The 11,269-nt window shown below is 47.0% G+C and overlaps 1 protein-coding gene across 2 annotated transcripts in view; it reads right to left on the bottom strand.

Annotated features, from left to right (window-relative positions):
* The window catches only part of TMEM108 (transmembrane protein 108), a 312,965-nt gene that overhangs the window by 16,183 nt on the left and 285,513 nt on the right, over positions 1-11,269 (bottom strand). The gene's annotated exons all lie outside the window — the stretch shown is intronic.

Raw genomic sequence — 11,269 nt, 5'->3', positions numbered from 1 at the left:
TGTCTCAGTGCCATAGCAGAGTGACAGGCAGGAATGGGGGGCGGGGCAGGGGTCCAGAGAAAGGAACCAGATCTGCAGCCCATCCCACACTTAGCAGAGTCTGGAAAAGGAGAGGCATTTTGTAACCCCTGCTGGCATTACGTCATTATCATTACCTGCTTTTCCTACAGCCTCCTGCAGCTGAGCTCCCTGAGGAAAGCTGTCACTGGTGAAACCTAACCTTTTTGAGTAGGAAGAGCCCTTTTGAACATGAAAAAAGAAAAGGATTTTGCATGGTAGTATACTTACAGTTCATTGAGAAAATGAACAAGGACAAAAACCTATATACACTTAGAAACATTTCTACATGTGGGTGGATTTTATTAATAAGAGCAGGTACCTATATTTAAAAATAGTGCCTCCTACAAATGTGAGATGTAGGCTTTATTCAGCTTGTAGACTGTGAGACTGGCTGTTTCCTGACAACATATGAATTGGGAAAAGCTGGTCTCTACTGCTGAGGAGCAGCCAGGCAGGCAAGGCCTGATTCTGAGCTGTTAATGCCTCCTTGTTCACACAAATTCCCTTGTCACTTTGAGGCCTTTCCTTCAAACCCCTCTGACCCCCTCCCCCATTACAGGTAGGGAGCTTTGTCTGCATCTGATAACTCTATTAGAGTCTCTGGCCTTCATCAGATTCCAGAAGGACAAATGCCCAGAGTAGGGGCCCTGGCTGGGAGACAGGTCACCTGGCCAGATTCTAGGAAGCAGAGAAGGGGAGATCTGGCAGCCTTTGGCAGAGGTGTGTGTTGGGACCTTGGCATGGACTGGTGTTTCCCTTGACCTGAACTTCTAAATTAGTGGGTTGGGGGAAAGGAAGGACTTCAGATTGAACAGAGGCAGCAATGCCCACCACCTCTGGGATCAATGATTTTCCCTAAAGAATCTCTTTTTTCTAAATTTGCATTCATAATTTAGAGCATATATGGACAGTATGTTTTGATTATTCAAGTCAAATTCTAAAAACTGTTTACTGAGCACCTGCTCTGCCCCACACTTTGTGCTCAATTTAATCCTCAGGACCACTTGATGGGGTAGGAAATTGAAGTTCAGGGAGATTCGGTAACATGTAGAAAGTCTCACTGTAGCAGAAGTATGCAAAACCAGGGCTGTGTCTAAAGCCCACACCTTTTCACGTCAACCACCATCAAATACAGGAGGAGGAAGGAGAGGAGCAAGGTGCATCCACAGACGGTCTACGTGCTGCCATGCTGGGCGGTCAGAGGCCAGTCTACCTCCCTGCCACTGCTCAATACCACCAGGACAATCTGCTCTCAGGGCTGCTAGTAGTGACCTCCAGGGTTTTAAGGGACATTCACTTAAAAGTCTCTGCTTGGGCCCCAAATGTTGTTAAGGATTGAACTGAGCTCCCCCAAGCTCCTATGCTGAAGCCCCAACCCTCACTACCTCAGATTCTGGCTATATTTGGAGATAGGACCTTCAAAGAAGTGATTATGGTACTGTAAGACTGATAGGGTGGGCCCTCATCCAATCTGACCGGTGTCCTTCTCAGAGGAGGCGATCAGGACATACAGAGACACAGGGGTACAAGTACACAGAGGCATAGCCGTGTACAGACAAAGCAGGGCAGGGTGCCGACTGTGAGCCGGGGGGTGAGGGGAGGCTCAGGGGCATCTGGTCCTCCAGCACCTCGATCTTAGACTTCCCAGAACTGTGAGAAGTAGAATATTGTTTAAACCATCCAGACAATGGCATTCTGTTATGACAGTCCCAGCAAACTGATACAATAGCTATCTTACAGCTGAGATCTGAGAGAGGAGGGACAGAGACTGGGCTGGCATACAGGTAGTTTATATTGAGAAGTGATCTGAGAGGCCAGCTGTGGTGGCCTGCGATGAGTAAAGCAGAGAAAACCAAGGGAAGGTGAGCTGCCCTGCGTGGAGACCTGTCTCCCTGGGACCTATGGGAAGCTGAGCAGGCTGCAGCTCAAACTGCCTGAAAGGAGCACTTGCCCATATGCTCCCACCCCCACGGGGCAGGGGCTGCCCCTGGGTGCTCAGCCCACACATTGCCTGGCTTATGCTGAGTCTCACTTGGCTGCCCCACAGCTGGAGTTAAAATTAAGGGCTCGAGGATTCCTGGGGTCAAGCACCAGATGTGTCAGATACAATCAGAGACCAGAGAACAAGGACACAGCAGTCTTTGGGCAGCAATATCCAGGGCAATGCAATGCTTTAGGAGACAGGGATTGACCCCAGGGACAAGCCAACACGTGGGAGCCACCCTGGCCTCTAGAACTTTCCGAGCACTCCAGAGGCAGAGGGGTTAATACAGACTGGTTTTTAGATACACAGGAAAATAAATTCCTCTGACTTTCCCATCATCAGAGCTCTGGGCGAATCCTCCCAGCCGGGAAGCCTAAGACCAGAACCTTTGGTGCTGTAGGATATACAGTGTACTTAAATGTGTTTGTCCTGCTGCAGCTTTTGGTTGGTTTAATTGCAGGATCCCCTGAAGTTATTTTTCTCACTAGGAGGGCGGGAGAGTTAACCTTTCATCTCTTTCTTCTTTGCACTTTAGAGTAAATCTTTGGTACCATGTATGGACACTGCCATCCTGGGTGTCAAGGGTTTTCACCTGGAGGGTGACATTTAAATGCTACAATGACAGGGGACCTAAGGTTCATCTAATCCAATCCCTATATTTCATAAGGGAGCAACGAAAGAAGGGAAGTGACTTGCCTAAGAACCCTTGGCTGGTTGAGATACAGCCTGGACCACAGCCATAGTTTCAAAGCAACTTTTCATTTGTATCATAAAAATTGCTACAATGTTATACTGCCCCTCACCACCCTCAACTTCTACTGTCCTCTTCAATATGGAAATCATACAACAGTTTACCTCTCTTTGGCACAAGGTTAACAACTAAATCTAACCCACAGAGTGCATAAGGGTGCCAGGCCTTCAACCCAGGGCTTCCCTAACACATGCAAATGTTCATTCAAGGCCCTTTGTGCTGGCCTGCACATTCCCCCTCCCCACAAGCTGGGGCTCCTGCTTCTTTGCATGTTATTTGCATTGATTTGCATAATGGACTCTGGAGCCTCTAATTCCAAAGATGCAGGGGAGACTAAAACTAAAATCTATCTTGACATGCTTGAAATGTGGAATTGACTTTTAAAAATGTTGGAATAAAGAAAATTGTGTGTGTGTGGGGGGGTAGAAACCACAGATTAATGGGTGCCCAGATGTCACGGGAAGCCTCCTTCTACCAAAAATTCCAGTGCATACATGATCCCAGGACCCAAGGGAAGGGAGGGTCCTCCTCCTCCTGTTTATTTGGTCGGCTGCCCACAGTCCATATTGGGCATGACATTTGCATCTGGCAAAGGCAAGGAGGGAATTGGTGAGGAGAGAAATAACTAATATGTACCATGAATTGCTGGGAGGGCTAAGCCTATGCTGACTCATTTAACTGTCACAGCCATCTGAAGAGGCAAGTACTATTATTAGCTATCTGTGGTGACTGAGGAAAAGCAGCACAGAGAGGTACAGAAACCTGCCCATGGTCACACAGCTGGGGAATGGCAAGCTTCGATCTGAACTTCAGCAGTTTGGCTCCAGAATCTACACTCTCAACCATTTTCACTCATTGCTGTGCTCAGTCAACCTACCCAGGACACACTGCACATTCAAAAGCCATGATTCACATCTTTGGGGAACTGACTTTTATTGTTCTTCTCTTGACTTTTCTTCATTCTTACCTGTTTTCTTCTATCTTTATTCCTGGGCTCTGTAGGACACCTCTGGGTTCTTTTAACAGTTTAGTTAATTAACTTTATTTTGCAAGTAACTGGGGGGAGCTTGTAGTAGTACAGTAAAAGACCTGAAAGCCCCTGCTTTAATTATCTCCTCTTCCCCAATCCTGACATCTCATGCACACCATTGTTTGTGAGAAGAAAAATTATATATACATTTTCTTTTAAAATTGCTTACACACACATGATCTATTTGCTACTGGATAATTTGTGTAAACATAAATTCATTTCATTTTCCCAGTAATTTTAAACACTGTCTTCTTGCAAGTAGGTCTTCCTCATTAATCTGAGTCTCTGCTGGAAGATACGTTGTCTTTTGCCATTTTTAACCCTTGTGGCAGAGAATCACAGGAGTCTGGGAAGTCAGAATTCTGAGTCTCCCCTGTCACAAGGAAGACACTTGGTGTGCTGCTTTCAAATTGTGTCTATAAGTTCTCTGATACTTCTGCCAAGAGGTAGAGTCTATTTCCCTTCACACTGGATGCAGACGGGCCTCTGTGACTGCCTCAGTGGACACAATGAAGCAGAAGTGACGCCTGCCTGAGGCCAGGGTAGATCCTGCAGCCTCCGCAGGTTTCTCTTGGAGGCACTCAGCCCCAGGCGAGAGGGTCAGCTCCCATGAGGTGGTCCCATGGAGAGACCTCATGGGGGGAGACAGGGATGTCTAAGGACACCCAGCTGTCCCAGTCCCAGCCAGATACCCGACCTAAGACGCCTACAAGACACCCCCGGCCCTGGAAACCGCACAACCTGGAGACTCCAGAGGAGAGCCACCAGCTGAGCCCTGTCAACCCTAAAATTTGTGAGCAAAATAAATGATTATGCCACTATTTTAATATTTTTCTTTTGTAACCATAGAAAACGAAAACACTTAGGAATTTAGCTTCTATGCTGATGTTTCAATAGCATTCCAAATCTAACCATCAAGGAGTATGTTTTCTACACGGGCAATAACCTACAACCTTACCAGGAAATGGGCCTTTCTAATTCCAAGATCATCATTCTTTAATTGAAAAGGATATTAGGACTCTTGGTATGTTTCACTTTACAGATGAGAAGGCTGAGCCCCAACAAAGTCAAATGGCTTACCCTGGCCACACAGGGACACAGGGCGAGGGATGGGGAGGGACCAGGCCGATCCAACTAATGCTGCACACTCCATGCTATCTGTATGTTCACTGTGGTTCCAGCATGCTCCATACGCTGACCTTTAATGACTCCTTTTGTTTTAAAGATCAAACATAAACTCCTAATTACTCAGATCATCGTTTCCCTTAATCAGAAATAAATATGCATCACTCACTTCGGGATGAGCTGGGTGACTAATTTTAAGAGGCAACCTATGCCTGTGGCTTTGCTTACAAACCCGAGGAGTTCTGGGTTCAAATCTCTGTGGTTTCCCTTTCTAAAGGTAACCACCTTTCAAAAGTTGCCTCTCATCAAGTCCTGCTGGAGACATGCCTCATAGCACAGGGCTGCCAGACAGAAGATTCAGGTCAGTGCTCAGAACAAACCAGGACCATCATTTAGTGGCTTTCAGAAATGTTTGAGATCAGGGAGTTTCCACAGCTAGACTGACAAGGTCCATGACTCCACTGGGAACTGTCTCCAGAGTACAATTTCTCAAACATGTGCTAGCAAGAAAACCACGTGAGATGGGGCTGTACACCCCAGACACACTTATGACCTCTGGTCAACACTAGTTCCCCTGTGCTGGAGCTCTGGAGGCTGGCAGATTAGCTCTTCTTAACAAAGGCATATACACACATGAACCCATGTGCTTACGGGTGTGTGCTCATATGCAGTCACACTCACGCAGAGCACAGGTCTTTTCCTGGGAGCAAGAAACAGGCAAGATGAGAAATTTGTAGCCTGAGTTCCCTCATCATCTCCAGGCTAACACATGGTTACATCATTTGTTCAAGGTCAAGCAGTATCAAGACTTCCACCAAGGTTTCTCTGACCCTGGCTGCCCACGAGATCCTGGAGACTGAGAAGCCAGCTGCTGTGCTTAGAAGCCTGAGGAGCCCAGGGAGGGGCTCACGTGGAAAGGTACTGAGGCTCCTGCCCTTCGGTCCCAGCCGAATTTCCAGATGGCAGGGGGTAGCAATTCATCAGCTATGTAAGTGAGCCATCTTGAAAGTAGATAGATCTTCCAGCCCATCAACAAGTATTTACACAGCTGGTTTTTTTCCTGGAGACAGGGTCTTGCTTTGTTGCCCAGGCTGCAGTGTACTGGCATCATTATAGCTTGTTACATCTTTGAACTCCTGAGCTTAAGCTTATAGTCTTGCCTCAGCCTCTCATGCAGCAGGGACTAGCTATGATTAAAAATATTTTTTGTAGAGACAGGGTCTTGCTCTGTTGCTTAGGCTGGTCTTGTATTACTGGCCTCAAGCGATTATTCTGCCTCAGTCTCCCAAAGTGCAAGGAGGATTACAGGTGTGAGCACACCTGGCTGATCATTGCTACCTTTAGGCACTAAGTTGGGGTTTATTAGGCAGAAGCAGCAACTAGAATATCACCCACATAGAAGCGAAGTCAGGGCTCTCACAGTGACCATTCTGGACTTAGACCTCAGGGGCTTTTTAGTGCCGGAGCTCAGTGGGCGGAGTTTGACTTGGCTGTCCTTATTGTTCTCCTTTCCTGGTCAGACTCGGGAAGGAAAAACATTCCAGTTCCGGGCTCTTTCTACCAGGGGTTCCAACCTGTAGCCCTGGGGGTGCATGCAGATTGCGTGAGGACTGTTTTGTTTATTCCTTGGTGTTGGATATCACAGAAATTATACATAGACCTTTTTTTGCGCCTCAGCTTTTGTTAGCGTTTGTGTATTTAATGTGTGGCCCGAGGCAACTCTTTTTCATCCAATGTGTGGCAGAAAAGAAAAAAGGTTGGATAGCCCCGTATCTATACCATCCCGATTTCTCTGATTGACAGGCACAGATTCCCTCCAAACAAGAAAGGAACACAGGCATACCAGGAGGGCCAAGAAGCTTCCTGGCATACACACACTTTGTGGGCTGGGGGTGCAGATGGAATCAAGCTGCTGGCAAACTGAGGACTGGCCATTTCCTTCAAGGAGCTGCTATTCCAGAAGGGAGTAAAATTGGCTGTGACAGGGCACAAACTCACACATTAAGTCCTCTCAAAGCCCTTTCCCAAACAAATAAAACTGAGAGTCAGAATTAGGCGGATGAAAAGGTCAACTCAGCCTCTAATAAAATAACAGGGTCATTAATATTCAGGGAATATCTCTCTGACATCAGGGGAAAGAACACCAGTTCAGATTGCCTTGTACTCTCCCAAACTAAAAAAAAAGAGGCTCATAAAAAATGTCCCATGTTTTATAGTAGAGAACCTGACAAATACTACGTCAGCCAGGTGAGCAAGGTCAACAGCCACAGTGAGAAAGCCACGTTGATACCGTGTCCCTTGATGTGGGGAAAGCGCTTTATTTCTGCACTTTTCATCCCCCAAACCTGTCACCACAGTATAATCATAAGAAAAACTTTAGAAGAACCCCAGTTGAGGATCATTCTACAAAATATCTGACTAATATTGCTCAAAACTGTCAAGGTCATCAAAAATAAGAAAAGTCTGAAAACCTGTTACAATCAAAAGGAGTCTAAGCAGATGTGATGACTAAATGTAACACAGCGTCTGGGATGAGATTCTGGAACAGAAATCTAGGCTAAAATCAAGGGACTATGCATCTGAATAAAGTATGCATTCCATTACTAATAATGCATCAATATCAGTTCCTTAATGGTGATAATGTATCACAGTGATGTAAGATGTTAATAACAGAGGGAACTAGAAACAGGGTATCTAGGGACTCCATATTATTTTGGCAGCTTTTCTTTATATTTAAAACAAATCTAAAATAAAAAATTTATAAAATGGTCCGCATAGGACAGACAGCAGGGACAACGTGAAGGCTAGCCACGAGGTGGATTCTAGAAGGAGAACAACAGAAATGGGGTTTGTAGGCAACCTTCCCAGAACCCTGGTCTGAGACCGTGTACAGGTGGGGGCGTGTAGATGGTGCGGGCTGCGGCCTTTCCTTCTCTCTTGCCAGTTTCTGACTCCTCAGATCTTCTCGGTCTACTGGGTAGATTCTGATCTCACGTGTGCACTTGGAGAGAGGAGGGGAACTTCGGGACCGTTGCTGCAGTCTACATTTCCCCACTTCTCACTTTTTAGTTTTCTCATTCAAAGGGTGGACTCTGGAGGGGACATGATCAGGGAGACTGATAACAGCCTGAACAGAGTTTTTAACCTGTTCAAATTCCAACTGAGGGATCAAGGTAAATGCCACTCATGTAATATAAACAGCCGCCACTTTCTCGACCAAGCAGGCTGAGTGAAAATCAAAGCTTATTCATCGTTATCATGGGGCTAGATTGCCCTCTTGTTTAAACACAGAAGCCACAGAAGATGCTGTACGTGGATACCCCTGTGCTCCAAATTGCTGCCCATGCTTCTTTCCTGCTCAAAACCTAACTTTGCTGTCACCTTGTCTTGGCGAAGGCAAGGTCTCTCAACTCTAGGAACAGGGTGGCTCCCTGCTCAGTGCTCCCAGGGTGCTCTGTCCCCAATCATATTGTGACCTTTGTCTCCAGAGACCTTCCGTGGAGGGCACGGTGGGGAGGCCACAGACCTGGATCAGTGGGATTTGGGTCAGTCTTGGCTCTGTAACTTCCTAGTTGTGGACCTCAGGCAAATTAGTTAAGCTTTGTTTTTCTCAGCTGTACGTATCTTAAGGGTAATAGTGCCTAACTGCTTTCAGAGGTGGAAATAAGAGATTAAAATGCGTGGTGTCGCGCCTGTATTCCTAGCACTCTGGGAGGCTGAGGCAGGTGGATTGCCTGAGTCAGGAGTTCAAGACCAGACCGAGCAAGAGTGAGACCCCCCCCCAACTCTACTAAATAGAGCAAAACTAGCTGGGCGTGGTGGAGAGCACCACTCGGGAGGCCAAGGCAAGAGAATAGCTCAAGCCCAGGGGTTTGGGGGTGCTGTGAGCTGTGATGTCATGGCACCCTACCCAGGGTGACAGAGCAAGACTCTGTCTCAAAAAAACCAAAAAAATGCCCGGAGGGCCCCACACAGTGCCTGGCATTCAACAGGTGGTAACCCTTGTCTTGCTTTAGTTTAGAAACTAAACTTATGGGATGCCCCACCCCCCAGACTGTGAGTCTCCTGAGCTGAGCCACCCGGAGTCCCAGAATGTAGTTCACTACCTGACACAAAATAAAAATAAAAACACAGTAATGCTTTTGAAACAACGTGAGGATGAAAGAATACTTAAATGATTCCATACACTTCAATTATTTGCAGCTGAATGCCGATCACAAAATTATAGATGGTTATTTCTTTGAAGATAATGTCAGTGAATGAAAGCTGTGAACACTGTCAGTCCTGTGACATGGCAGCTCAGGGCGTGCGGGCGTGCGTGTATTTACGTGTATTGATCTTGTTTTTACTTTGCATGTGTCAGCGATTAACGTTAACTTCTTCACCCCAGCACAGATCCCATAAGCCAGCGGCGGGAGGGGGTGATCTGGAAGCCACTGCGGATCTGCTCCAGACGCCCTCTCCCACGGTCACTCCCGCTGTGGTGAGCTCCACTCCTCATTACCTAAGCCCGCCACATTCCTTTCCAAAGTTATAACGGCTGGCGTGAAGAGCGTTTGCCAAGATTTGGATTTGACAGAGATGAGTTCCAGCTTTTGCTGGTTCAAGCTTATGCTTTCCGGAAGGTTTTGATGAGAGCAGTAGGAAGCAGGACAAAGAGGAGTTGTTTGGGTTGGGGGACAGGGGATGGGGCAGCCCCAAGAAGGGACAGGCCCATGGTGGTATCCCCAGAATGCTTGGTCCCTATGAACCCAATCTACTCACTCCCCAGAGCCTGCAGCCCACAGCTTGGGGTCTGGCTCAGTGGGCTCCTCAGAGAGCCTGATGGGACCTGTGGGACTTCTAAGGAACCCCTAGGAAAGTCCTAGAACCTGCTCAGAGAGGCTGAGGTACCTGACCTGAGCATACCTGCTTCTGGGTACACTTAGCTGTACCTTCTCTGAAGCCAGAGAAGAACAAGACACAAAGTCCTGCTCATGCCCGAGACAGCTTACCTAAGAGAGCCTTGGGTCTTTGACGTGGTATCTTCCTGGGTGTGCTGACCGTCTGAAGTGCCACCTCAGCACAACAGAGCTTGCTGGGGAGGGAGGAGAAGAGGCTGTGGCTAGCAAGGAGGACGGTGACATACCAGGAGGAGAGGAGTGGGCAGGGCAGGCAGAGCCCACTTTGAGAGGCTGATACCCAAGAAGGGTCTGCTCCCTCCTCCTGAGCCCCGAGGCCTCTCCCCCCAGCATCCTGCAAGGTAGCCTGTATTTGCTCTTGCATCCTGTTGGGAGGCGGCAAGTCTGTCTGGCTCTGCTTACTTTATTTGCCAAAGTTTCACTGCCTGCTCCAGTTTGCCTGGAACAAAATGGCTCAGGGAACACAGCTGTGCATCCTTGTGAAACTGCCTAATTTTCTATTTCAAGGCAGGATGCCCACACCTCAAGGTATAATTTAGGTTTTGGGCATGAGTTGGATTTCACAACTAATTCTGAAACTAGGCTGTAGGCTGTACCTGCTTGGGAATTAAAGTTTTTCCTCCCCACTATTACGAGTGATACCGCCACTAATGCTAAATTTCCACTCACTGAGCACCCATGTGCCATGCACTGTGCTAAGCAACTTCCATCTGTCATCTTACTGCACCTTGACAAAACCGGATGTGGCAGAGAACAAAAACCCTGAACCAGTATCCTGTGTGATTATAAAGGTACCCACACTCCACCTCTCTATTATTCTCTTTTGGGGTATAAATCTATGGGATTAACCATGCCTTTGAAGCTAGCTTTCTGGTGAAAAACTAATCAGACCATCTTGTCCACATAAGGCAGGTGAGACCAAAACAGAACAGGGGAGAACAATGAAAGATGGTCTATAATCTGGGACCCTGTTGGGTGGAGCAGATTTTACATGAAGCAGCTTGTCAGGGAACCCAAGAAAGCAGAAGGAACCTGGGAAGGCTTCCTGGAAGAGGGGAACATTAAGCTCTCCTATTACCACTCCACCATTCCTTCCTTCACACACTCAACAGACATTTATTGAGGGTAAGCTGGGCCTGGCTTTGCGTTTCCCAGATAATTAGTATCCTGATTTCAGCCATGGGGGTGGTTGTTAGGACTCCATTTCCCATTATGGGCAATGAAATGCATATTGGCAAGGAAAATCCTGGCTAATTCTAAAAAGGTAAGTTTATCTGTGGGCAGAAAAACTTTATAGTGTGCTATGTTCAGAAAAAGGAATACACTTTATTAAGCACCTTACTATGTTTGCAAGGATTTTATTCCTGCAAACTGATTTTATACAGTGACTCTTGTGAGGTGGGTTTCATTCCCTAAAA

This window comes from Otolemur garnettii, unplaced genomic scaffold, assembly GCF_000181295.1.
Source record: "Otolemur garnettii isolate 467f Iridium unplaced genomic scaffold, OtoGar3 scaffold00032, whole genome shotgun sequence".
Lineage (NCBI taxonomy): Eukaryota > Metazoa > Chordata > Mammalia > Primates > Galagidae > Otolemur > Otolemur garnettii.
Note: the sequence above shows the minus strand (reverse complement) of the source record. Positions and strands in the feature narration are given on the sequence as shown.